Source organism: Adiantum capillus-veneris, chromosome 27 (genome assembly GCF_014529385.1).
Source record: "Adiantum capillus-veneris isolate H3 chromosome 27, ASM1452938v2, whole genome shotgun sequence".
Taxonomy (NCBI): domain Eukaryota; kingdom Viridiplantae; phylum Streptophyta; class Polypodiopsida; order Polypodiales; family Pteridaceae; genus Adiantum; species Adiantum capillus-veneris.
Genome location: NC_140957.1, coordinates 123912109 through 123939030, shown reverse-complemented (window position 1 = coordinate 123939030; position 26922 = coordinate 123912109). Strand labels below are relative to the sequence as shown.

Sequence of the window (26922 nt, the reverse complement as noted above, 5' to 3'; positions counted from 1 at the left end):
TTCGATACATACAAGGCACATAAAACACATGTAGGTCATAGAGCAAACAACAGCATGAATGTAGTTTTGTATGTATCATATAATGTTTTAGTGAGTTGCACATGGATTTTACCTGCTCACAACTACTAGGTTGCACCAAGTTTTTGGTCTTCCCGTGATGAAATTGCATGGAGTCTACCATATAGAGTCCATTCTCATGTCTCTTAACCTCACCCGCAAACCATCGGCAGTCAAAGAGATATTTGTGAAATGTTCTGAAATCCACTTTGATTATCCTCTCTATTGTTCCACATTCCCTCACCTCTTGTGTTGCCGTGTCAAATTTGCCCATAACTCCACTATCGTGAGTGGTTCGACGCTCATCTATCTTGCGGGTTCGAAAATGATGTTCTTCGGACCACATAGAGTTGAATGTGAAGGCCTGCAAAAACCAATCAAGATAGATGAGAGAGAGAGAGAGAGAGAGAGAGAGAGAGAGAGGTGACACACATACACATACACACACACTCGCACACACACACTAAACACATTGAGTATATTACCCTTGGTAGACATCCTTGCGCGTACTCCCATTCTTTAGGGCTTATTTGTTCTCCTTGTGCCTTGGCCTTGGTCATAGCATTGTATATCCACCCAACTGGAATTAGATTAGGGTATTTGGCAAGCACTTTAGGAAAGGGAGGTGCTCGCCTACCGCCATGCGACCTCTTCCATGCTTCCCTCTCCCTTTATCTCGTTGTACGCACCTCCACATACATATACACCCATTTTCGCATGATGGGAGCATTGAGTAGACAATGGTTGTTGACTATGGCTTGAAATTCCCTATCCAAAATCAAGAGAGAACCTTTCCCACTTGGAATGTTTGTGTGTTTTTTTTAAACCTCTTCCTCCGTCTTTAAACGAGGCAATGATGGGTCTATTGTGAAAATATATTGAGAGACATACACAAAAGCCTCTTGTACAATCCAACCCTCTGCCAAGCTTGCCTGAACACATGTACATGAAACCATTAGTGATTAAAGTAACCAATAAAAAGCGTTGTGAATACAATCCAATCCTAATAAGGTTTAAGGCTTAAAATTGATGAATACCTCTGGTTGTGATCGTAGCCTTACAAAGTCTTTCAAGGTCTTTAGTAACCTCTCAAGAAAGAACATCCACTTGGAGTGAACCACACCACAAATGGCTATCTCCTCAACAAGATGGAGCAATAGGTGAACTTGGCTAACAAGGATAGAACGTGGGAATGCATCCTCAATAGCACAAGTTGCTTCAATCGCTAGAAGTCGAGCTGTTGGAATGGCTGAAACTTCGATTTCTTTGGAACTCACGAACCTGTAACCAAAAAACCCTTCATAATCTTCATAGTAAAGTTAGTCTTCAAAGTAAAGTTTAGGAGGGAGGATCAAATGTTCTATACCTGACAACTTCTCCCACCTTGAATATTGCAGTCTTTACCTTCATGTCCGCAAATCCACTAATGCTAATTGGAAGCACAAACTATTGCACAAACAAAAAGACTTTTTAGTATCCAGAACCCTAAACCACATACACACACACTCACATATATACACACACACACACATTACCTGAAGAATCTTGTGCCAATCATGGGATTGGAGCCCATACAGTTGTCTGGATCCTCCTTTCTTAGTTTTAGTGAAGGCACCCTTGAGCGAACGCATATAACTTGTTGGAGTACGGATGGATGCAATGACTTGTTTCATCCGCTCTTGATCCACCCTTGATAGAATCCAAGGTTCCTTTGGAAGAACCATCTTCCCTCGAGGCCCCATGCGAGGTGTGGCCGAAGGAGGGAGCCTCCTTATGGCCCTCATGTCCTCTCTAGCCCCCAATGAATCTTTCTTGCCTACTATGTGATCCAATATAGCTTGCCCAACATTTTTGAACACATGCATTGGATCCAATAGGTGTTGGATTTTTAATGAAGCCCAATAGGGTAGTGATAAGAAAATAGAGTACCTAGACATACCCCTAGGTGGATCATTGGAAGGAGGCAATGTGTTGTGATGCTCATTCCAATATCTTGCCCAATCGGCCATGTTCCAATGGAGTGGCTCCATCCCATTGCACGGTGGATCATAAGATGGATGTGTGGGCGGCAAGAAGCGATGGTTATTGGGGTAGATCACCTTACCAAGTAGAGCGGGTCTCTCTGTCACGAGTGAGGGTCCACAAGTTGGGCATTCCCTATGTCCAGATGTCGATAGTCCTACAAAAACAAAAGACATAACCGCTTATAAGTGACCAATGCAAAGACATTAAAGAGAATCACAAAGTATAAGCTTACCAGAAATCTCTCCAAGCCCGGGGTAATCATGCATGGTCCACATGAGAATGCACTTGATCATCGTGCGCCGATCACGAAGTGGTCTTGATACATCAAAAACATCTATGCCGTTCCAAAGCTCTTGAAGCTCTTCAATCAAAGGTGCTAAATATACACCCATGTTCTTCACCTTGTGTTTTCCTGGGACTAGAAGAGAGAGCAAAATGTTCCCCTTCTTGGTTGACTCCCATGGTGGAATGTTGTAGTTCACAACAACCACTAGCCAAGTACTCCATGAGGTAGACCGATGCCCAAATGGGTTTACCCCATCACTAGCCAGACCAAGCTTCAAGTGACGAGGTTCTTCTCTAAACTCCGCCCATGTCTGCTCAATGTGTTGCCATGCCGATGAACATTTTTGAACACTATTTTGTGCACAATCACACACTAATGCCCGCATTAGTGCGTGCATGCGTTACAAGCACACACGATTGCTTGCATTAGGGTGTGCTTGTGCATGAATTAGTGTGTAAACACACTAATGCATGCACAAGCACACACTAATGCAAGCATTAGTGTGTGCATGCATTATACACACACATTAATGCTTGCATTAGTGTGTGATTTAGCACAAATTAATGTGTTTACACACACTAATGCATTATACACACACTAATGCTTGCATTAGTGCGTGCATGCGTTACAAGCACACACTAATGCTTGCATTAGGGTGTGCTTGTGCATGAATTAGTGTGTAAACAAACTAATGCATGCACAAGCACATGCTAATGCAAGCATTAGTGTGTGCATGCATTATACACACAGACTAATGCTTGCATTAGTGTGTTTACACACACTAATTTGTGCACAATCACACACTAATGCAAGCATTAGTGTGTGTATGCATTACTTAGTTTTTACACACTATTTTGTGCACAAATTACACACTAATGCCGCACTAGTTAGTTTTTACACACTAATGCTTGCACAAATTACACATTAATGCCCGTATTAGTGTGTGCATGCATTATACACACACTAATGCTTCACTAATGCCGCACTAGTTAGTTTCTACACACTAATTTGTGTCCAAGCACTAATGCCACACTAATTAGTTTCTACACATTAATTTGTGTCCAAACACACACTAATGCAAGCATTAGTGTGTGCATGCATTATACACACACTAATGCTTGCATTAGTGTGTGATTGTGAAAAAATTAGTGTGTTTTCACACACTATTTTGTGCACAATGCATGCATTATACACACACACACACACTAATGATTGCATTAGTGTGTGATTGTGCACTAATTAGTGTGTTTACACACACTAATGTTTGCACAATCACACACTAATGCAAGCATTAGTGTGTTTCCACACACTAATTTGTGCCCAAGCACACACTAATGCAAGCGTTAGTGTGTGCATACCTCTCTAGCACACACTTATGCTTGCATTAGTGTGTGCTTGTGCACTAATTAGTGTGTGCAAACACACTATTTTAGGCACAGTGCATGCATTATACACACACACACACACTAATGCTTGCATTAACTATGTGTGATTGTGCCCAATTTAGTGTGTTTGCACACACTAATTTGTGCACAATCACACACTAATGCAAGCATTACTGTGTGCATGCATTAGTGTGTTTCCACACACTAATTTGTGCCCAAGCACACACTAATGCAAGCGTTAGTGTGTGCATACCTCTCTAGCATTAGTGTGTGCTTGTGCACTAATTAGTGTGTTTTCACACACTATTTTAGGCACAATGCATGCATTATACACACACACACACACTAATGCAAGCATTAGTGTGTGCTTGTGCACTAATTAGTGTGTTTTCACACACTATTTTAGGCACAATGCATGCATTATACACACACACACACACACACACACACACACACACTAATGCAAGCATTAGTGTGTTTCCACACACTAATTTGAGTCCAAGCACACACTAATGCAAGCGTTAGTGTGTGCATACCTCTCTAGCACACACTAATGCTTGCATTAGTGTGTGCTTGTGCACTAATTGGTGTGTTTTCACACACTATTTTAGGCACAATGCATGCATTATACACACACACACACACTAATGCAAGCATTAGTGTGTGCTTGGGCATGCATTAGTATACCAAACATACCTCCATTAGCATTAACATACCAAAACATACCTCCATGTGGGTGTGGGATGAAGTTGATCGAGACCCCAATGGTCACCGAGAAGCCCAACGGTAGATTAAGGTCCAACACACACACACTAGATTAATTTCTTTGCCACACACTAATACACACACACAATAGATTAATTAGAAGCACACACACACACACACACACACACTCTAAATGGATGCAAAAAAAATAAGCACATAAACCATTTCTTAAATAGGAGATAAAAGGAATCCTATGCAGGGAGGAATCCTATGCAATAAAGAATCTTACTTTGATTAGAATTCAATGTTAATTAGGGTCCCTTTTTTTGTGAAATTGTAGGATATGGCATCCTCTTCCACGCCCGGCTATCGATCCATAGAGGACTTTCTCGCCGAGGGCCTCTCTTACGAGGACGCAGCTCCCTCCACATTGCATTCGCAGCGATCCACACCCGCACCGTCGAGTTATCCATCGCCTACACCACCCGGCGGTTTGGGCTCGGGCCAGCGCTCTTCGGGTGGCCAGCACTCTTCCCGTAGTGGTGGCTCACGCTCTCATCGAGGTAGTGGCTCGTGCTGCTTTGGTGGTGGAGGGGGCAGTGCTACAGATTCACCTCCTCTTACACCCCGACCTCCTCGTTCACCCCTTGGAGATCCACATGAGGATGAGGACCGCGATGCGCCCGCCCCGGACGCTCGTGGCTACTACTATTATATACATCGAGGGGGGGAGGTGGATCTAGGTTCCTCTTTGGGGAGGACATTTCGAGGGCACCTTAACCAGCTGATCCACTCGACATACCAAGATTTCTTTAAATCTTTCAAAGATCAGGACCCAGCCAACTTGACGTATATTCACACGACATTGCTCATGAGGTTCCCTAATCCGCAAGTGGAAGAGTTCTCCAAGCAGTGGCTCGAGGAATACATCAAGAATTTCTTGAAAAATAAGAAGTCCAGTGTGCGGAGGGCGGCAAAGCGAACATTTGAATCTGAGGGTCACAATTATAGCCCTGGAAATGTTCACGATGAGGAGTGGGAGAAAGCCCAGGGCGAGCTGGAGGACGAGAGAGCGGCAGGTGCTAGGGCGCACACTCGACAGGTGGAGGCGAGGGCGCAGCAAACGCCCACACATTACGGCTTGGGCGGAAAAGCAACATGGAAAGATAAATTTGTGAGTGTGCGTATTTTCATTTGAATTGATTTAATTTGTGGTAATAAGGTTAGGTTTGTGATATTTTTTAATTGATATACAACAAAATATTACTATGACCCGTCCAAGCCGAGAGATCCAGAGATACAGAGAGAGCCACTCCGAATATCAGACATGGTGCTGGCTGTATGAAAACAACAAAATCAATCGCGAAGAATTTGAAATGCATGTCGTACACTACAACTTGTAAGTGTGAACTTTTTTTTAAAAATCATTGCATGCAGCTTTATGTATCCATTTGTATTAATTAAAGGTTTTGTTGTTTTTTTCTTTTCCAGAGTCAAGGAGTCCCCCGAGAGGTCCCACGATCCGAGTAGCTCAATCCTCCAAGTGTTTTTGGGCCCGCGTGTCTTCTTTTCGCCATAGTTGTATAGCCCCCATGTATTGCCTATTTGGGCAATTTTGTAATATCCAATATAATTAAACACTTGATTTTGGCTCAAAGTCTTCTTTTGGTCACAGTTGTATAGCCGACATGCATTGCCTATTTGGGCAATTTTGTAATGAACAGTTTCTCCAATATAATTAAACATTTGATTTTGGTCCAAAGTTTTGGTACAATGAAATTGGAAATTGTTGTTTTTGAACAGTTTCTCCAATATAATTAAACATTTGATTTTGGTCCAAAGTTAATGACCATTTGGATGGGTCCTACCAAGGACCATCCAAATGGTCATCTGCTTTTTTTAAAAAAAATACTCTCGTGTGCGGTAATGGTCGCAGTAATTCTGGCGGTAAATACGACGGAAATAAACACGGAAATGTAGCCGGGCCGATTATCGCGTGCATTGCTGAAGGACCATTACCGCGAGTATCGACTCCAGCATTATCGCTCCCGAGATTTTTGACTTGAACTTTTCCTTTGTTTTTGCGCGTCTATCTGAGCGGTAATGTGCTCCAAATGTCATAGTGACCGACAATATGGGTTTTTGCAGGTCATAATCAAAGTCACGTTAACAATTAACGTGATAACATGATTTCCTTATGTAAATACTATAGTTATTGACATAATCACACGATCGTTATTACGTTAACGAAATCCCTGAATGTAGTCCTAATAACCTTTATCCGTCAAGAGTCATTGTAAACTTCCAATCTTTAAAGTTGTTCTTGTCCACTTTCTCAGTGGCAATACCACTTGATTCAATCATTATTAGATATGGTTGCAGAAAATCAAACTTTTGTATAAAGCCTATAGCAGACCAAAAAGAACACGTAGTTGTCATGACGTGTGACCACAATATGTGTATATACATCCAATGCAATGCTTCATGCTAATTTGCAATAGTGGTAAAAACTAAAGCACCAATTGGCTTCCCACTACACTAGAATGGGAGATTTGCACATATGTTCTTGCATGTCTCCATTGAGAAAAGCTATTTTTATGTCAAGAGTGGCCATCCTTGGTGTGCAACTAATGCAAGCACAAATGCAAATTGTGGTGACTTTGGATGTGGGTGAAGATGTCTGGGTGTCCATGCTGCCTTCTTTGTACGTATCTTGTGCAACAAGTTGTGGTTTATACTTTTCCATCATAATTTATTTCTACTTCCTTTATCCCCATTTTGTAGCTATAGCCTTTCTGTTTTTGGAAATTAGATAAAAAGAGTAGTCAATTAGCGTTTGATAAAAAGAGTAGTCAATTGGAAATTAGATAAAAAGAGTAGTCATTTTGTAGCTATAGCCTTTTTGTTTTTTGGAAATTAGATAAAAAGAGCAGGCTGTGGAGCAGCATACTTGTGAGCGCTGAGGCGTGGGAGTGTATTTGCATCCAGCGTCCACCACTTGTATATATGTAGCCCCGACCGTCAATATCTTTAAAAGGCAGGAGAGCCCCGACCGCTGTACGACGTTCGATTGAGAGTTTATAGCAAACTTCACAACAGCTGACTCGGAGAGCTTGTATTCCCAGTTCTCTCTCTTTCCCCCTCTCCCCCCCCAGAACGACCGATGGCATCATCGAGATGCAGGATCATGAGTAGTTGCTCGGCCTCCTGAGGCGGCCAGTGCCAATAGCTCCTCTTGATCTACTGCCAGGATGATGAGCATCCGATGTAGCAGCAAGGAGTTGGGGGCGCGTGGCAACAACCCTGTTGCGGAGGCCACACCAAGCTTGAGCGGCTTACAGGAGGCCATTGACCGCAGCACCAAGCAGCCGCTCAGCCGTGGCGACGTGGAGCGCCACCAGGCGGAGACCAGCTCTGAGAAGCAGTCCATCCTAGGAACCCTGGCCTCGCCCGGAGCTGGAGCGCCGCCCTGAGATGGAGATCGCTCCTTGGGCAGTCTCTTCGCCGTGGATGGTGCCAACCATCAATGGCAAGATGGTGAGTACTAGCAAGTCGTATGTTATTTTATATAGAAGTTCAAATCCTCTCACCTCACATTAATTCCGCACGGGTTTGATGTAGGCCATGGTGGGCTTTGTGTGGGCGCTCGTCGCAGAGAAGATGACCGGCCTCATTGTGGTGGAGGAACTCTTCAACCCTGCCACGTCCGGGGTGCTTTGGTTTGGTGCGGTGGTGCAACTCTTCATGCTCACTTCCATCATCCCTTTTGTGAATGGAGAGTCCACTGATGCTCGCGGATGGGGCCCTTTCAATGCTAGGGCTGAACGGTGGAATGGTCGCCTTGCTATGATTCGCTTCGTCGCCCTCCTAATAGACGAAATGATCCGCCAGGGGCCCCTCATCCACTGAATATTGTTACATAGTCCCCATGTGTATAATGTACAAAACTTTGTTTCCACCACGTTTCCATCTCCAGTAGTGCTACTACAATGCACCCTCAACCCAAGTTTTGTTCGAATGTCATTGTACATCTTGTAACTCCCACCACCTAGACAACGTCTACTGCTAAGTACTATGCACAAGCGAGATCATTTCACTCCTATAACCATTCAGAGGATTCTTGATTTCTGTTTTACAATTCAGTCTCTCTCTCTCTCCCCATTTGCACAAGTCTTTCGTGTTTAATATTGTTGATAACGGAGTAAGCAATAAAAAATACATTCAATTCCATCTCTACGTTTATAAAATACAAGAACTTTGAAACACACGCACACACCCTATGTACAAATTCATCTCCACATTACCGAGACAATATGGCAGTAAATTGTGGACACTCTATCCTCACACAAGCCTTGAATATCAGCACAACAACATGAATAACAATTCTTTGTTAGAATTGGAGCATAATTCTAGTGGGTACCTCTCCACTAGTATTACTTCTTCTAACAACAAGCCAATAGATTTTGAACACGCTATTCGCACACAAGCCTTGAATATAAATACAACACCATGAATAACAATCATTTGTTAGAACTGTACCATGATTCTAGTGGGTACCTCTCCACTAGTATTACTTCTTCTAATAACCAAGTCAATAAATTGTGGACATACGATCCTCACACAAGCATTGAATAACACTACAACCTGAATAACAATTGTTTGTTAGAACTGTACCATGATTCTAGTGGGTACCTCTCCACCATGTTCCCATATCTTGTAGTGCTACTACTACGCACCGTCAACCCAAGTTTTGTTCGAATGTCATTGTACATCTTGTAACTCCCACCATCTAGCCAACGTCTAATACTAAGTACTATGCACAAGCGAGACCATTTCACTCCTATAACCACTCAGAGGATTCTTGATTTTTGTTTTACAATTCTCTCTCTCTCTCTCTCTCTCTCTCTCTCTCTCTCTCTCTCTCTCTCTCTCTCCCATTTGCACAAGTCTTTGGTGTTCAATGTTGATAACGGAGTAGGCAATAAAAATTACATTTAATTCCATCTTCACATTAAAAAAAAAAAAAGAGAGTGCAAGTACTTTGAAACACACGCACACACCCTATGTACAACTTCATCTCCACATCACCGAGACAATATGGCACTAAATTGTGGACGCTCTATCCTCATAGAGGCCTTGAATATCACTACAACAACATGAATAACAATTCTTTGTAGAATTGGAGCATAATTCTAGTGGGTAGCTCTCCACTAGTATTACTTCTTCTAACAACAAGACAATAGATTTTGAACACAATACAAGCCTTGAATATCAATACAACAAAATGAATAACAATTGTTTGTTAGAACTGTACCATGATTCTAGTGGGTACATCTCCACCAGTATTACTTCTTCTAACAACAAGTCAATAGATTGTGGACATACGATCCTCACACAAGCATTGAATATCACTACAACAAGCTTGGGTCTATAGACCTGAATAAAAATTGTTTGTTAGAACTGTACTATGATTCTCCTTTTCCATCAACAAGCTCATGTGACCCGCCTACGGCCGGTCTCGCTCACTATTACCACCAAATACATTGCAATGGATGAATGTATCTGTCAATGGCTAATATAGAATGGCTAGAATTATCTCCTTATGGCTAAGTAGCAAGCCCGCGGTTTGAAGCATCACACTCGTGGAGGCTATGTAAGAAGTTGTTTCTTATGATTAAAGAAGCCCAAGTTGAGCTCCTTGGGATGGCGACCTTCCAAGTGCGAGACACTTGGCCAAGCACGTCCTCATATAGGTTAATGGGTTGGGCCAAATACTTACGGGTTGAGGCACATATCAGGTGTGTCAAGAGTGGAGGAGGAAGTCTGCATGATGATGCTATTGGAGAGGTTCAAAGCAACTGGAAGCTCCATGTAGATTGATGGAAGACTTTGCAAAGAAACTGCTCTACATGATTGCTTCATGTTTTTTGAGCGTGCAACAATCATATTGAACGTGTCGAAGGGGGGAGGGGGTTTCAATATGTTGCTCGGCCTCTTGCGGCGGCGAGCTCCAGCTACGTGCAGGTGCGACCAGCTCCAACAGCTCCTCTCGATCCAGTGCCAGGATGATGGGCATCCGATGCAACAGCAAGGAGTCGGGGGGGGCTGGCAACAACCCTATTGCAGAGGACACACCAAGCTTGAGCCGCTTGCAAGAGGCCATTGACCGCAGCACCAAGCAGTCGCTAAGTCGTGGTGAGTGTGGAGTGCCACTAGGTGGAGACTAGCTCTGAGAAGCAGTCCATCGTGGGAACCCACCCTACCTCCACCGTACGGTGGCCTCGCCCGGAGCTGGAGTGCCGCCCTGATGTGAGATCCCCAACCCGCCAATACCAAGATCGGGATGGGATCCTTGACAAGTCTCTAGGTCTGATAAAAATCAGAGTCTCTTAACAAGAAAAATCAAGGAAATAGACCTTTACCATTGACAATGGCTTGGGTCTATAGCCTTAGAAGAAGACCTAGTCCTATCTCGTAGCAAAAACAGAACAACGTATTAAAAGGAATGGGTGCCATTTTTTCACCCTTAGGTGGTCTTGAGATAGGAAGAGTACTGGTCATGGTTGTTATGGACAATGTTTTGATTGACAGTACCATGTCTTAAGTTTAAAGATGTCTGTTTGCTAAAAGAATGTTTTCAATACTGTTTTCAAGGGCTGTTTTAATAAAATCCTGTTATGAAGGATAAAAGGAATCATTATTTTAATTGTGATAAGAACGTGGTAGTAATTAAATAACAAAAGAATCATGTGTGAGTGTGGGGTGGTAAGTGGGGATTGACTAAGGTTGTCAATCAAGGAAGGGTGGACCTGATTGGTCAGGTAACTATCCATCCCTACACACTAAAACGTTTAGAAAACTTCTTCACTTGGAAGAGGAGTCCACCAACGGCTGTGCCCTCACATCTGTTAGGGGGAAAAAGCGTTGGTTGAGGATACCTTAGCCCAATTGTGGCAGTTATAGGGCCGAAATAGTTTTTGGACTTTTAATACGTTGTCCCGTTTTCGCTGCGAGACAAAACTAGGTCTTCGTTGGGGATCTCACACCTGAGACGGGAGACCGCTCCTTGGGCCGCCTCTTTGCTGTGGATGGTGCCGCACCTGAGACCATCAATGGCAGGATGGTGAGTACTAGCAAGTTGTATATTATTTTATATGGAAGTTCAAATCCTCTCACCTCACATTAATTCCCCACGGGTGTGATGCAGGCCATGGTGGGCTTTGTGTGGCCACTCATCGCAGAGAAGATGACCGGCCACACTATGGTGGAGCAACTCTTGAACCCTGCCACGTCCGGGGTGCTTTGGTTCGGTGCGGTGGTGGTGCAACTCTTCACGCTCGCTTCCATCATCCCTTTTGTGAATGGAGAGTCCACCGATGCTTGCCGATGAGGCCCTTTCAATGCTAGGGCTGAACGGTGGAATGGTAGCCTTTCTATGATTGGATTCACCGCCCTCCTAGTCGCCGAAATGATCCACCAAGGGCCCCTCATCCACTAAATATTGCTACACATTACTCATGTGTATAATGTACAAAACTTTGTTTCCACCACGTTCCCATCTCCTGTAGTGCTACTATTACGCAACCTTGAGTCCATCTAGCCCAAGTGTTGTTCGAATGTCATTGTACATCTTGTAACTCCCACCATCTAGCCAACGTCTAGTGCTAAGTACTATGCACAGGCGAGATCATTTCACTCCTATAACCACTCAAGAGGATTCTTGATTTTTGTTTTACAATCCTCTCTCTCTCTCTCTCTCTCTCTCTCTCTCTCTCTCTCTCTCCCCCATTTGCACAAGCCTTTCATGTTCAATGTTTAGATAATAAAAATTACATTCAATAACTTCCATCATGGTAGTAGATTGTGGACACTCTATCCTCACACGAGCCTTCAATATCACTACAACAACATGAATAACAATTGTTTGTTAGAATTGTACCATGATTCTAGTGGGTACCTCTCCACCAATATTACTTCTTCTAACAACAAGGCAGTAGACTGTGAAACCGAGGAGTCTACTATGTAGAAAATGCATATAGTATATGCAAACAAGAGGAATTCAAGTAATCCCTTACTTGTATATTTTCAAGTATTATATGTATCTTATATATGCATTTTTATAAAAAACTAGCCCTTATGTATGAAAATTTTCACTTTCTCAATTAAAAAGTCCTCTATGTATGCTTTTTTTTAAAAAAAATTGCCAGGTTATGTATGAAATTTTTCACTTTCTCAATTAAAAAACTCTTTTTGTAAGTACATTTTTCTATAAATGTACCTAATTATTTTGTTCGCACATGCTATCTCACATATTTTCTACTGGACGCCCCGGGATTGTAAACACACTATCCTCACACAAGCCTTGAATATCACTACAAAAACATGAATAACAATTGGTTGTTAGAATTGTACCATGATTCTAGTGGGTACCTCTCCACCAATATTACTTCTTCTAACAACAAAGCAGTAGATTGTGGACACACTATCCTCACACAAGCGTTGAATATCACTACAACAACATGAATAACAATTGTTTGTTAGAATTGTACCATGATTCTAGTGGGTACCTCTCCACCAATATTGATTCTCCTTTTTCATCAATACATTACTAAAAACTAATACTTCTCATTATATTGAAAACGATTACATACAAGTAAGTAATAATAAGCAATGAGTGATATAGTTTTTGTGGTTGACTAACTAGTATTAACAATTGCTATAGATTTATAGCTATATGAACAACTTATAAGTAAAGATGAGACACATACATTTAAAAGTTTTCCACTCGTAAAGACCTCAAAAGACTCATATAAAGGGGATACAAAGTTCCTTAGAAGAAACAAACAAATGTCACTCTTCGAAGATGAAAGGGACAAGTTACAAGTAGGATGCATAACCATTATTGTCAAGAGCTGCAAGTTTAACATATGTAATTTAGTATGAGGACAAGGGTCCGGGCCGAGCGTGGCAAGGGGTTTTGAACTCACGTGGCAATTGGTTTTGAACCACTTAGAGGATTCTTGATTTTTGTTCTACAATCCTCTCTCTCTCTCTCTCTCTCTCTCTCTCTCTCTCTCTCTCTTCCCCCCCCCCCCCCCCCCCCCCCCCCCCCCCCAATTTGCACAAGTCTTTTGTGTTCAATGGAGTAGGCAATAAAAATTACATTCAATTCCATCTCCACATTAAAAAAAAAAGAGAGTACATGAACTTTGAAACACACGCACACACCCTATGTACAACTTCATCTCCACATTACCGAGACGATATAGCAGTAAATTGTGGACGCTCTATCCTCACTCAAGCCTTGAATATCACTACAACAACATGAATAACAATTCTTTGTTACAACTCCATGTTTCTAGTGGGTACCTCTCCACCGTTATTACTTCTCCTTTTCCATCAATACATTACTAAAAACTAATACTTCTCATTATATTGAAAACGATGACATACAAAAGTCAAGAAATAATAAGCGTCGAGTGATATAGTTTTTGTGGTTGACTAACTAGTATTAACAAATGCTACAAATTTATTACTATATGAAAAACTTATAAACAAAGTTGAGAAAGTAGAGAAACATACATTTAAAATTTTCCCACACGTAAAGACCTCAAAAGACTCATATGAAGGGGATACAAATGAAGTTCCTTAGAAGAAAGAGAAACAAATTTCAATGGCACTCTGCAAAGGGGTGAAAGCATGTATAGGTGGTCCAAAAAGGGTTGTCTTGGACACTCCTTGTTAAAGTAGTTTTTAAGAACTTTTGAGTTTAAATTTGATTTTTGGGGGAGAAAACTCAATGATGAGTAATGAAGATGGGGGGAATTTTTGAAAAAGAGGGGTATGCTTTTTCTACCACCCCTTGTAGTTCTTGGACGTGTTGGACGTACGAACATCCCCTTTGTCTTCTCCTCTGCGTGGACACAAAGCATAGATGTTTAGGGTATTCGTTGTGTGAAGTTTTTGCATAGAGCAGAGCACCTTTCTCTCCTTGTTAAAGTAGTTTTTAAGAACTTTTGAGTCTAAATTTGATTTTTGGGGGAGAAAACTCAATGATGAGTAATGAAGATGGGGGGAATTTTTGAAAAAGAGGGGTATGCTTTTTCTACCACCCCCTGTAGTTCTTGGACATGTTGGACGTATGAACATCCCCTTTGTCTTCTCCTTTGCGTGGACACAAAGCATACATGTTTAGGGTATTCTCTGTGTGAAGTTTTTGCATAGAGCAGAGCACCTTTCTCTCCTTCTCTGTGCGGTGTTTTTGCAGCACATTCCCTTTCTTTCCTTTGTGCACGGTTCTTTGTTGTGTGTGCTTAGTTCTCCATCTCTCTCTCTCTCTCTCTCTCTCTCTCTCTCTCTCTCTCTCTCTCTCTCTCTACAGATAGGATGGAGCCTTCTCGCCAGTTAGGTGTGTGAGTGTTTGTGACATGTTTGGTCTTGTTGATGCCTGAGCTCTTCATGATGTATGTTCATGCGTTAAGCTCTTTTTCTTCATTTTTTCTTGATTCGGATCTCTGCCCACCATTACACTATCGAAAAGAGTGTCCCGAGTAGTACACAAGCTGCTTGCGTGATTACTGGGCAGCAAAGAAAAGGGAACAAAGAGAGAGGCAAAGGCAGCAGACTTTCGGTGCTGAAAAGCGAAAGGATGTATAGCTTGATGAGTTCAGAAGAAAAGGAATATTATTCATGCCATGTCAAAGTGCTAGCAAGAGCAGATGCAAGGATTGACAACCAAACTCCAAGGAGAGATTTTTAAACAGTTACTCTAGCAACCAGTATTTTGCAAACTGTAGAATTTGGCACATTCTATACAGAGAGCAGTGATTTTCAACAACACCTTGTCAGAAGTCAAGGTCCTGCACTCAGCCATGTAAATGCTTTTCAAGAGGGCAACACTGATGTCATGCATTAATTCGAGTGACGAAGTAGATGCACGTCCCTTTACGAATAGAGCACTTGCAAAGTTGTTGGGCATACACAAAAGAAACATCAGTTTTACAAATGCACGACTCCATTTAGAGGATGAGAGCATCCATTTTCCAGTCTTATCATGTCAACGGCAATCTCATCGCTCTACATACATCTTAAAGGACATTAAGGAGGTTGTGTTTGGTTTCCGGACAACAGAGACTTGAGTCTCTTTGAACAAGAAGGAAATATACCAAAGGCATATCGGCAGAAAGGTTGTTCTTATGCATCCATTGCATTTGATGGATCAACCTCATGTATTATCAACCACATCCAAGTAGTATATCAACCAATGTTCACCACTGTCAAGCTGTCACAACCACAATCAAATTGTAAAAAACCAGTGTCAACCCCAAAGTAGTATAGTGACCACTATTCACAACTTTCAAGCTATCAAAACCACTGTCAAACTGTAAAAAACCTCTCAGAATTGAGAAAAATTTGAAAAGTGGTTTAATCTCCCTTCAAGTACTTTGCAAAGCAGTTAAAGTACTGATAGCAATGTAAAGTACCTAAAATATTGCTTTCAACCCCCTTAGGGTGGAAACTTGTACTTTCCAAAGTGCTAAAATAGTTTGTCACCACTTTAAAGTATTTTAATAACCACTTGCAATCTGCCAAGTGCTTAGGCAAGCACCTATATAAGCACTTGGAAGTTTTCAAACCACCTAAAGGTGATTGAAAGTGAAAAACAAACCACTTGAAAGTGATTTAATGAACACTTTCAATCTTTTTAGGTGGTTTTAAGTGCTTCAGGTGGTTTGACATTTGCCAAGTTCTTGGGTGAGAACCTTGAAGATTTCAAATCACCTGAAGATGAATGAAAGCGGTTTGATAACCCTTTTCGATCACCTTTAGGTGGTTTTGAGTGCTTCATGTGATTTGAAATCTGTCAAGTGCTCAGATGAGAACCTGTGGAAGCACTTGGAAAATTTCAAACCACCTGAAGGTGATTGAAAGTGGTTGATGAACTTTTTCAATCACTCTAAGGTGGTTTTAAGTGCTTCAAGTGGTTTCAAGTAGTTCAAAGCCACTTTCAAACATACAAAACCACTTCTAAGTGGTAAATATTCCTCTTGAGTGCTTTTAAAAACCCGAGATGCGGGTGTTATCCAATTAAAGGTAATTGAAAGTGGTAAACAAACCACTTGCAAGTGGTTAAATGACCACTTTCAATTAGCTATAGGTGGTTTAAAGTGCTTAAGCACTTGGAAGATTTCAAAGCACTTGAAGGTGATTGAAAGTGGTAAACAAACCACTTGAAAGTATGACCTTTTTCAATCACCTTCAGGTGGTTTAAAGTGCTTCAAGTGGTTTTAAGAAGTTTAAAGACCTTTTCAAACATGCAAAACAACTTCTTAGTGGTAAATGTTCCTCTTATGTGCTTTCACAAACACGAGAGTGGGTGTTATAATTTGTAGGTGATGGTACAAACCATTTTGGTTATTTTTTCTCACGTTATCTCTTTATTGCCTACTTTTTTGTGCAGGTGGAATTTTACAGGCGGTTTTAGGAAAGGTATTTGATTGTGTGCATTTTGTTGAGATGCTTTGAGAATTTGAAGCCCTTTTTTGTTCGAAAATTGTAGGACCACAGTACTTGCTACTGTGAATATGATGTGCAAGTTGTCTACTTGAACACCAAATGCGTGAAGGTAGGTTTGGAATACATGGAGAATCTTGTCGCTGTGCTTGTGATGTTTGTGACCCTACAGTAAGTGGCAGTATATGTGGACTGCAAAGTCAACATTGAGAGCCTCACAACATTATGGGAGTCCTTTTTGTGTCCTAAACCAAAAAATTCCATGTTTCATTTACACATCTGCTTGATGGGAAAATGCAATTAGTGCGATGCCAAACAACTCAGCTGTTGTCCTCTTGAAGTACACAATGATAACTTTTAGGTGGCTGCAATGGTTTTTGTTGGTGTGGAGATACAATCTATACATGAAGATGGCCAGCACCATAAAAGGAAAAATCTTGTTATTCAACAGATTGGGTGCTCCACTTTCATTTCATTCATGAAAGACAAGCCGACCAAGTTTATCAAACATAACTACATCTATAGATGGCAGGCCAGCCAATTCAAAGAGTGTCTACAGAGTTTTCCAAGTGATGTCGTTGTCTTTGTCATGGACTTTGCAAAAAGTTACAGTTTTTAAAATGAGATCTAATCTATGCACTGGTATTCTAGTCAGGTCATCATTTTGGTCCACATCTGCTATGTGCGCTCAACAATGGGTGACATCATAAAAATTCTCCATTTTTATATATTCGATGACAATGTGCATAACACATTGTTCGTTCAACACTGCTTTCTTTTGCATCACAAGTGGTTTAACACTAGTTTGGTACCAAAACAGGACACTCAAGTGTCCTTTTTTCACAAATTTAAATTAAATGCTAATTTCATTAGACTGTGTATTTAAGACAACCCTCTTGATATGATTAAATATGTCAGTTAGAGGGTCTTTTAAAAATATAACCTTGTATTTTAGAAGCTACCACGATCATTAACTATACTCATCAAGTTGACCCTCATAAGACTGTGATTGATGCTTTGAAGAAATCGACTTTATAAGCTCAAGAAAAAATGAAGCAACCTTGTAGAAAATTTTACGTGACTTTTCCACAATTGTGCTATTGATAATTGAAAGTTGCATGTGCAAAAAAAATTACTTTCGAGTATATAAAATAATGGAAAGCTCTACGAGTTTGATATGGCCATCTCCAACATATCGTTGTATACAAAGAAAAATATGTTTTTGATGTATTTGTGAGTTTAAGAAAGTGATACGTTGCTTGCCCTCTCCATTGAGGACTCAAGGTGGCAAGGAGAAGGTCTTTGGTATGCAACAATTATTGGATTATTTCAAATTTTCAAAACTACGTAAGAGAAAACTTTGATGTTTTCATTCTTGAGACATAACCGTTCAAAACCTCAAATAATATCAAACCTTCCACGTAGATCCACTAAAAGTATCAAAGTACATGATACAGACACAATTGCGGCGCCTAAAACCTTGGTTTCAATGTTATTATGGAAAACACAAGATTTTTAAGAGTTTTTGCACGGTAAAAAAATCAAGATAGAGTTCAAGCAATGAGATTTAACTGAGTTAGGGAGCTAAAAAAATATGTACTTTCTTGGCTTTAACATATAAAGTCATTTTTAGTTGTCAACTACACTAGAATAGCCCCAATTCCATGAGGGGACCTTTGAAAGACTAAAATTATGCTCTTATTCAGCACATGCTCAAGTATGAAATTATGTCTATAACTTGCGTGTGACATGGAAAGTAGTCTTTGAAGGGAATTCTATTGTTTTGTAGCACTAAGTACTAACACTTGACTTTTATAAACATAAAAAAGGCCATCTCTACAAAAAGATATAAGAATTTTATGATTTTTTTGGCAAAACAGCTTGAAATTTTACTAAAATTTATGCTTAGAAATTACCATAATTCTCTCCATAGGGATTGTATCTTGGCATGGAGAAAAATCCAAGGTTTTCTTTCCCTCATAACCAACCTATGGTAGAAGCAAGGTGTAAAAAAAATCTTTCTAGCTTGACAAATAAATTGCCGAAACTTGGTAGGAAAACAGGACACTTTAGTGTCTCAGGACACTTGAATGTCCAATTACAGGACTAGTGTTAAGGACCAGTGTTTTTGTTTAAAGTAACACTCAGTATGATCTAATGGTGTAGCATCAAAATTCAAAGCATGACGGTCTTTCTTCTTTGTTGCAAGATTTTCTCAACTTACTGGGCTTGAGATGATGCACACCTATTTTGGGCCAGGTCATGGAAAAGGTGAACACAATGGTGTTGGCATAGTCATAAATAGGGCACTAACCCATGATCAATTGAAGGTGGATGGACACCCCTATGTAATGTAGCAATAGTGATCAATTACCTCACCCTACTGAACAATAAAAAAGACTGTTGGTCATCCGTGAACAAGGTCAATAGGGTCTTCTGGGAAATCAAGGTGGGTGATGTGTTGAGAGATATAGAATGGGATTGCAAGAAAATCAATGGATCACGTTCGATGCATTGTGTGAATGTTTTATCTTCAACAGATACGACTACACTAAGGTGTAGAAATCTGTCCTGCTTCTGTCATGCTTGTGTGCATGGTCAATGGATAAGATGTGAAAACAAAGCTCACATAGAAGCATGGTAGTACTTGAGAATCACCCTATTGTCAATTCAACAAGTCATTTTGAAACTCAATTTGAAGGTCATTAATTTCTAAACATGTAGGTGTTCAAAGTAACTATATAGGTTGGAGCCACATGTTTGTTGTGCTTGTAAACTCAAGAACACTCAAATATCTAAGCATATTATTGGGTCCATAGCTATTTGATCGAGAATCGATATTTAGAACAAGTATCGTAGTACAATTTGAGGCTTTCTTCAAGGATTGTTTCCAACCTATCTCCCTGATATATGCTATACCAACCGAGGCTGACATAGATGAAGATGTTTCAAGTGACGAGGATCATCTTTAAGTGATGAGGATATTGATGCACCTATGTATGCTGACCATCATGATGATTTGAGTGATGCGTTATGAGTTGGAGATAACTTTGCAGTCAACGTTGAGGAGGAAGACTCTGATCTTTATATACTGAGGTGTTGCATGGAGAAGAGGCTATCCACCATGACCCAGAAGGATGCGTGGCACAATCAGATAAAGAAGAACTCCTTCTATGTTGAGGGGCACTTTAATGATAAAGTCAAGGGACGCTTCAATCAATATGTGTTATTAGATGATAGGCCTCCTGCTTCCATGTACTCGCACCTAGTTCGATGTCTTAAGTTCCCCTTGTATCCTGAGAGAAATGAGCCTAATGTCTACACTTTGAGTGATACCGTGTATGAGCACATCTACAATATCATGCCCTCTGATACCAAGCCTATTTAAAACACATTCACCTCTTAAAGTATAATTGGGTATCGCTTTCTTGTATATGTTCCTCATCCAAAAGCTGAAGCGTTTCTGACACTTTTTTATTCTTTTGAGTGTATGTAGCTTACAACTTGCCATCCACTTGCAAGTGCTTTGAACTACATTCAACCAGATTTTACAAAAATATCAAAACTTTTAAGCCACCCAAAAGTTGTCAAGACACCCTTATAGACGTAGTTTCGGTATTATTGACCACCTACAAGTGCTATCTAAACCACTAGCAAGTGGTTCAAAACCTTTTCCAAACCACTTTCAAATCACTTGCAAGTGGAGGAGAAGACCTAGCAAGTGATCTAGAAGGCCTTTGCAAGTGCTTGAGAACCACTTGCTTGTATATGTAATGTCAATTTCATAGGCTACCTGCAATTTCTATCTAAACCACTAGCAAGTGGTCTTGAACCACTATCAAGTGCTAACTTAACCATTAGCAACTGGTTTTGAACCAGTAGCAAGTGCTATCTAAACCACTGGCAAGTGCTATCTTAACCACTTGCCATTGGTTAGGAACCACCAACAAGTGGTTCAAAACCACCTGTAAGTGCTATCTAAACCACTAGAAAGTGGTTCTAAACCTTTAGCAAGTGCTATCTTAACCACTGGCAAAAGGCTATCTTAACCACTACAAGTGGTTTTGAACCACTGGCAAGATGTCCTTAACCAGTGGCAAGTGGTTCAAAACCACTGGCAAGATGTTCTTAACCAGTGGGAAGTGGTTCACTAGCAAAAGTTTCAGAACCACTAGCAAGTGCTATCTTAACCACTGGCAAGTGGTCTAGAAGGCCTTTGCAAGTGGTTCAGAACCTCTTTTAAGTGGTTCTTAACCACTTGCTAGTGGCTACTAGTTTACATAATGCAAATGGTTTTCAACGACTTGCATGTGGCCCATAGTTCACAAGTGGTATAACTTGCACTTTTGCCCACTAACCATTGATTTTTATCTTCTACAAAAGCCCTTAGTAGAAAAATTTCTAAAATAATTTAAAATCAACTTATAATAAGACATCTTGCAAGGCACATAACAAAATGGTCGATTGAATAGCAAATCAAGTTTCTACATAGAAATCGGTATTGAATTCGGCAATACAATGTTGGTTTTTTCCCCATTTTAGAAAACAAAAGAAGTCCTCATCATGAGTTACACTATCAAACTCATCATGGGTATCTACATACATGATTCATAGGTACATAACTCTTAAGATTTCTGTTGAGACCGGAGATCAGAAGGCGGCCCTTTATAATGTGGTTGTGGAGTTGGTGGAGGCAGCACTTTGCCTTTTCCGGTTGATAATGTTTCCCTCACAGATTCAACATTTCAAAGAGTCTGCCACCCTCTTCTTCTAGAATCCAGTTTACAAGAAGTGATCAACTCCAATCGATTCTTTGTTTTCTTCCACTCATAGACAAATGGCAAAAATTCATGATGCATAAACCTCTCCCATTGGTCTTCCATCTGGTCCTCTAGAGAAGTCAAGAAAACATAGGAGTCTTCTCGTTCAAGCGTCACCTAAGATATTTGTCATCTAGAAGGAGGGTGTTATCTTTGTTGAATTTTGGAAACTCATTAAAGTGCCCAAGACTAGAAAGAGAATATGTTCCCCTTGCTCATCAATCCATGAGCTTCTACTACATGCCTCCATTGCAATCCACCCATTCAAGCACCTGTGGGATTGAGGCAAGCACAATTCTAACCTCTTTTCAAGGTCTAACACCATATTAAAGAGTTTGAGACATTAGATCTAATATGGGAATCACCAATGTCATAAAGATTTGTCCGTCTATATGGACAAATCTCAAACTATTTTTGAAGGCCAACTCCTTCCACAAGGTAGTACTTGATAAGCTCTTTCAAGCCACACTCTCAAAACTTTGGCTAAGATCTGACCATGTGGTCAAAGATTCAGCTCATTTTGAAAGTGGAAATTGGAAAATTCCCAAATTCACTAATATGGTGTTGTCTCGGTAAGGGCTTGTGTTCCAAACGTACACTTCAACAAACTGGCTAGCCTTGTGGTTCAGATTGTTGTCTTGATTCACCTTTTGAAAGTGCAGCATGTCCACGTTAGGCGGGCTTGGTCCCTCTCTCTTGTTGTGAATGACAATAAGCAGATCATGATCAAGGCGGCCTATTATCCTTTAAAAGGTGAGGGACACAACATTGAGTTACTAGGGCTGTCTTCCAATCAAAGTGCCCCAGGTCTTCTTGAGCAGTACTAAGCCAGTGCCCAACATTACCAATCACTTGTATTTTTACTACAGTGCCCAAAAAACCACACCCAGTAAATTGTAGTGAAGATTGACACCAGGAGACCAAAAATATATCTTATATTCAAAGTAAGTAAATAGCACAAAAAGAACACGGAAATTAAAGTTTTCGATGTGCACGGGTTTTGGGGGGTCTTAATTAGTACTTTTCTTTGGATCTGGATGATGCACTCCTTTCTCTTTCTATCACTTGCATTTCTTCTTTAGGGTATGTGCAATTACTAGTAATGTCTCCACATCCTCTGTGTCCTCCACTTTATCCTCTGGGATCACAATAAGGTTTAGGGAAAAAAAAACAAAATCTGCTCAAACACTACATATATCCACCTCATTACCTTCCTGGTTGTCGGTTGAGAGCTTGCTAGAGTCATGTCCAATGGTTTTCTTGCCATGTTTCTCAACCATGAAGGGTTCAGGCTCAGGGTCCTCCACTCTATCCCCACTTTCTACAATAGCCTTGCCATGCTGAAAACCCTCAGATCTCTATGTTGTTCTTGTCAAGTTCAGACAGATCTGTATTGTTCTCATCAAGCTCAAGCAGACGAGAACTTTTGTCAGCATTGGTTTCTGTGAAGAAAAAAATAATGTTAAGGGACTTATCTCATGAAAAGTGGATTTACTTTGAGTATAGTGAACCCACCCTCCGACTCTATGTACTCAATTCCGAATACCAAGCACTTGGAAATTTTTGGAATCTTTACTATGCACAGTGGGTGAGTGCACTTTGCCATAGTTCTGCATAGATCTGCAAAGCAAAATGGGTGATATTTGTGTTGACATTCCAGTGAGAAGAACCCTACAATGTGGTTAGCCGAGAGGGGTTTCCCACATGAAACACAGTCACCCCTAATACACACAAATGGTTTCAAAATAGAGGCTTTAGTCGGCGGTGAAGGGAAAATGATGCCTCTACCCTTTTCCTAGATATATTGGATGGTTGTATCCATAAATGCTCTTCGAGATGTCAAGGCTTCTAATTCAAATTCCAAAACCATATTCCTTTTCTGCCAACCATAGCATAGACAACAACATAGTAAGATCATTTCATGCTTGAATGGACTTAAATGCACAAGCTTGAATGCTTCTTTTCAACTTCTTCTAAAGAATTTAAAGCAAATTAAAAAATGCTTGACAAATCTTATCAAAACGCTTTCCAGGCATTTCTTAGCGCTTTCTAGCAACTTGTTTAGCACTTTTTAACCACCTATTGAGCACCATTGAGCACTTCATAGAACTTCTTAACCACCCGGTCACCAATTTCTAAGCACCTAGTTACCACTTTCAAAGCACCTTTAGAGCACTTTCAAAGCACCTTTAGAGCACTTTCAAAGCATCTGGTTACCACATCCTTGGCACCAAAAAGAATTTCAAATCACTTTCTCACCACCTATTGATCAACAGTAAGTACTTTCTTTAGAGCACTTTCAAAGCACCTGGTTACCACTTTCTTGGCACCAAAAAAGCATTTCAAAACACTTTGTGACCACCTATTGATCAACAGTAAGCACTTCAAAGCACTTTCTTACCACCTAGTCACCACTTTTCCTCCTTGTGAGCAATTAAAGTGCTTCAAATTGCAAATTGGTTCCTTGAAATCACTTTGAAGTACTTTCTAAGCACCATTTAGTATTGTGGAACACTTTCTAACCACCTATTTACCACTTTCTTTGCACCATAAATCATTTCAAATCACTTTCTGACCACCTATTAAGCAACATTGAGCACATCAAAGCACTTTCTTACCACCTAGTCACCATATGTGCTCCTTGTGAGGAGTTTAAGTGCTTCAAAGTGCTGATTTCTTCCTTAAAATCACTTTGAAGTACTTTCTTAGCACCATTCAGCGTTGTGGAGCACTTCAAAGAACTTTTAGGTGCTTTTAAGGCATTTATTAGCACTTTCTAGGCACCAATGAGCACTATGAAGCTTTTTCTAACCAATTGGTCAGCATTTACTACTCCAAGTAAGCAGTTTAGACCTATCTCAAAGAACTTCATGAAGCACTTCTAGTCGGAAGTCTAACCACTTGGTCAACGCATTCTACTTACCTATTGAGCAATTTGAATTTATCACAAAGCACTTCTAGGCACTTTTAGCAGAAAGCTAACCTGGAAGGAGTCCAAATCTTCTCTAAGCCACCCTAAATCAATAGTGGCACCTACCTTGGACAACACGTTGGTGATAGCCGTGACCTCTACCTCTTTGCATTCTACCTCCCGTGGATCTGAATCGGGTGATGTCTTGAGTACCATTAACTCCTTGTTTAGTTGGTCCAATTCCCCGTAGAAGTCACTGTAAGCAAAAAAATGCCCTTCATTTCTAAGCCACAGGTCCCTCTTTTCCTGTAGCTTCACTTTCACCTTGTCTAGCAACCTTTTTTGCTCATTCTCCAGGCCACTAAGTACCTCCACCATGCTAAGCGCCAACTGTATATACATTGGCATCTCGACTACTTGAAATGGCTACAGCTTGCTTGCCGACATTGTCGGTATTGATGACAAGGCACCGTCACAGATAGATGCTTCTATTAGGATGATACATGTCAAGCCATAATTAGTGTGGAACTTGTTGATCTTCCACTCCAAACCCCCTTTTTGCATCTTGCAGTTTTCAAGGACACTGCCACCAAACCTTGCCCTTGCAATCCAATCTCCAGTCGGATCACTCACTACTGTTGGGACACCTCTCATAGACAAAATCTTGTGCAAAATTTTCTAGCAGCTCACCATTGGATGGGGTTTCTTGATATACCTTTTGGTACAAAAGCCGAAACTCATCAACAAACTCATTGCTCACATGGTTGAGAAATAGCTTTGTGCTTTTCTTGTGCAGGCACTTGAAGACACTCAGCCACTCCTCACCGGGAATATCTTTATTTACGAGCTCTTTAGGCAACTTCCCCTCTAGGCTGAGCTCGTACTCTTCATACAGTTCCTCGATCGAGAAGCAAAATCTTGAAAGCCCATCTTTGCAAACACTGAAGAAATGAAAAAAAACAATGCAAAACATACACATACATACCTTTCAATGACTATATGGATAGCTTCCAGTTGGATGCAACATAGAGTGCCAGGCACAGCCTTTAGCTCCACTTTTGATGGACTGCTTTGCATCGCGAGCTCATTGGTTGGAGGGGTTTGATCTTGAAGTTCGCGTGCAGGTGACTTCATCTTGCAGCCTACAACTTGACTGTATAGTAAAGAGGATGAGCTTTTGAGCATGCAGAAAAAGACTAATGCCTGCAGGTCCAAGTTCTACTATATGATGCATGCAAAGCTTGACTTCGGTAAAGCAGACAGACAAAACGAGACATGCAGACATGTAAGCCTCAACAATTCAAAACTGTTTATGAGCACGGCTGGCAACCTCTGTTTGCGGAAAAGATGCATGTTGTATGAGCATGAGGAGAACAACTAATGCATGCATACAATTCCAAGTGCTATAATATTCATGATGCATGCAAAGATTCAATTCAAAAGCAACAAAAAAACGGTACATGCAGACATGGAAACCTCAGCAGTTCAAAACAGCATTAGGGTTTACCTTCTCAGTCCGGCAGAGCAGAGGTGTGAATGAGATGTCTGCAAAACTCAACAATTCAAAACGGCAATAGGGTTTAGCTTCTGATTCCGACAGATCAGAGGCATTAGGAGAAAGTTGGACTCACTTTTGGGCCTTTCAGTTCTAGAGAGAGAGTGGTGCTTGACCAATGAGGAAGAGGCTAAGGTTACGTTGAAAATTGACATTTTGGAGACAAACTCTTTTAGAAAAAAGGGAGAAAATATTGTTTTTGTTCATCAGATTGCACAATTTCACGCTTTCAAGGCATAAATGCCATAAGTCGTACTAACTTTGTACCGACGAATTTCAGATATTCATTGAAGACTCTATCTAGTATCTATGTTCCCGCCCAAATATGACTTTGAGTAGCTCTACTTCCCTCTCAAAAATTCTTCCCTTTTTCATATTTGTGCTAACCTTTTTGTGTATTCTAGTGCACACCATGACTACTTCTCGAAGGCCTAGCACTACCATTGACTCTGTTAGCATTTTTAACAATTATACTACAGATGATCAAGCATGGATACCATCTCAAATAACTATCGAAAGTTGGGTTCTATTGCAAACTAGGAGGAGGAAGAGCAGGCAACACAATGATTTTGTGGAGGCTTTCAAGGGACAAGTTTAAGAGTTTAAAGTGTGTGCACAAAGCAAGCGAGTGAAAGAGGTCCTTATACAACATGCTTTTGAGCATG

The 26922-nt window shown here is 40.7% G+C and overlaps 2 pseudogenes; both read left to right on the top strand.

The window, feature by feature from the left end:
* The first annotated feature begins 7723 nt into the window (after positions 1-7723).
* Positions 7724-8367, top strand: LOC147422703 (uncharacterized; annotated as a pseudogene).
* A 1794-nt stretch (positions 8368-10161) lies between these two features.
* On the top strand, positions 10162-11956 carry LOC147422702 (high molecular mass early light-inducible protein HV58, chloroplastic-like; annotated as a pseudogene).
* Positions 11957-26922: the final 14966 nt, after the last annotated feature.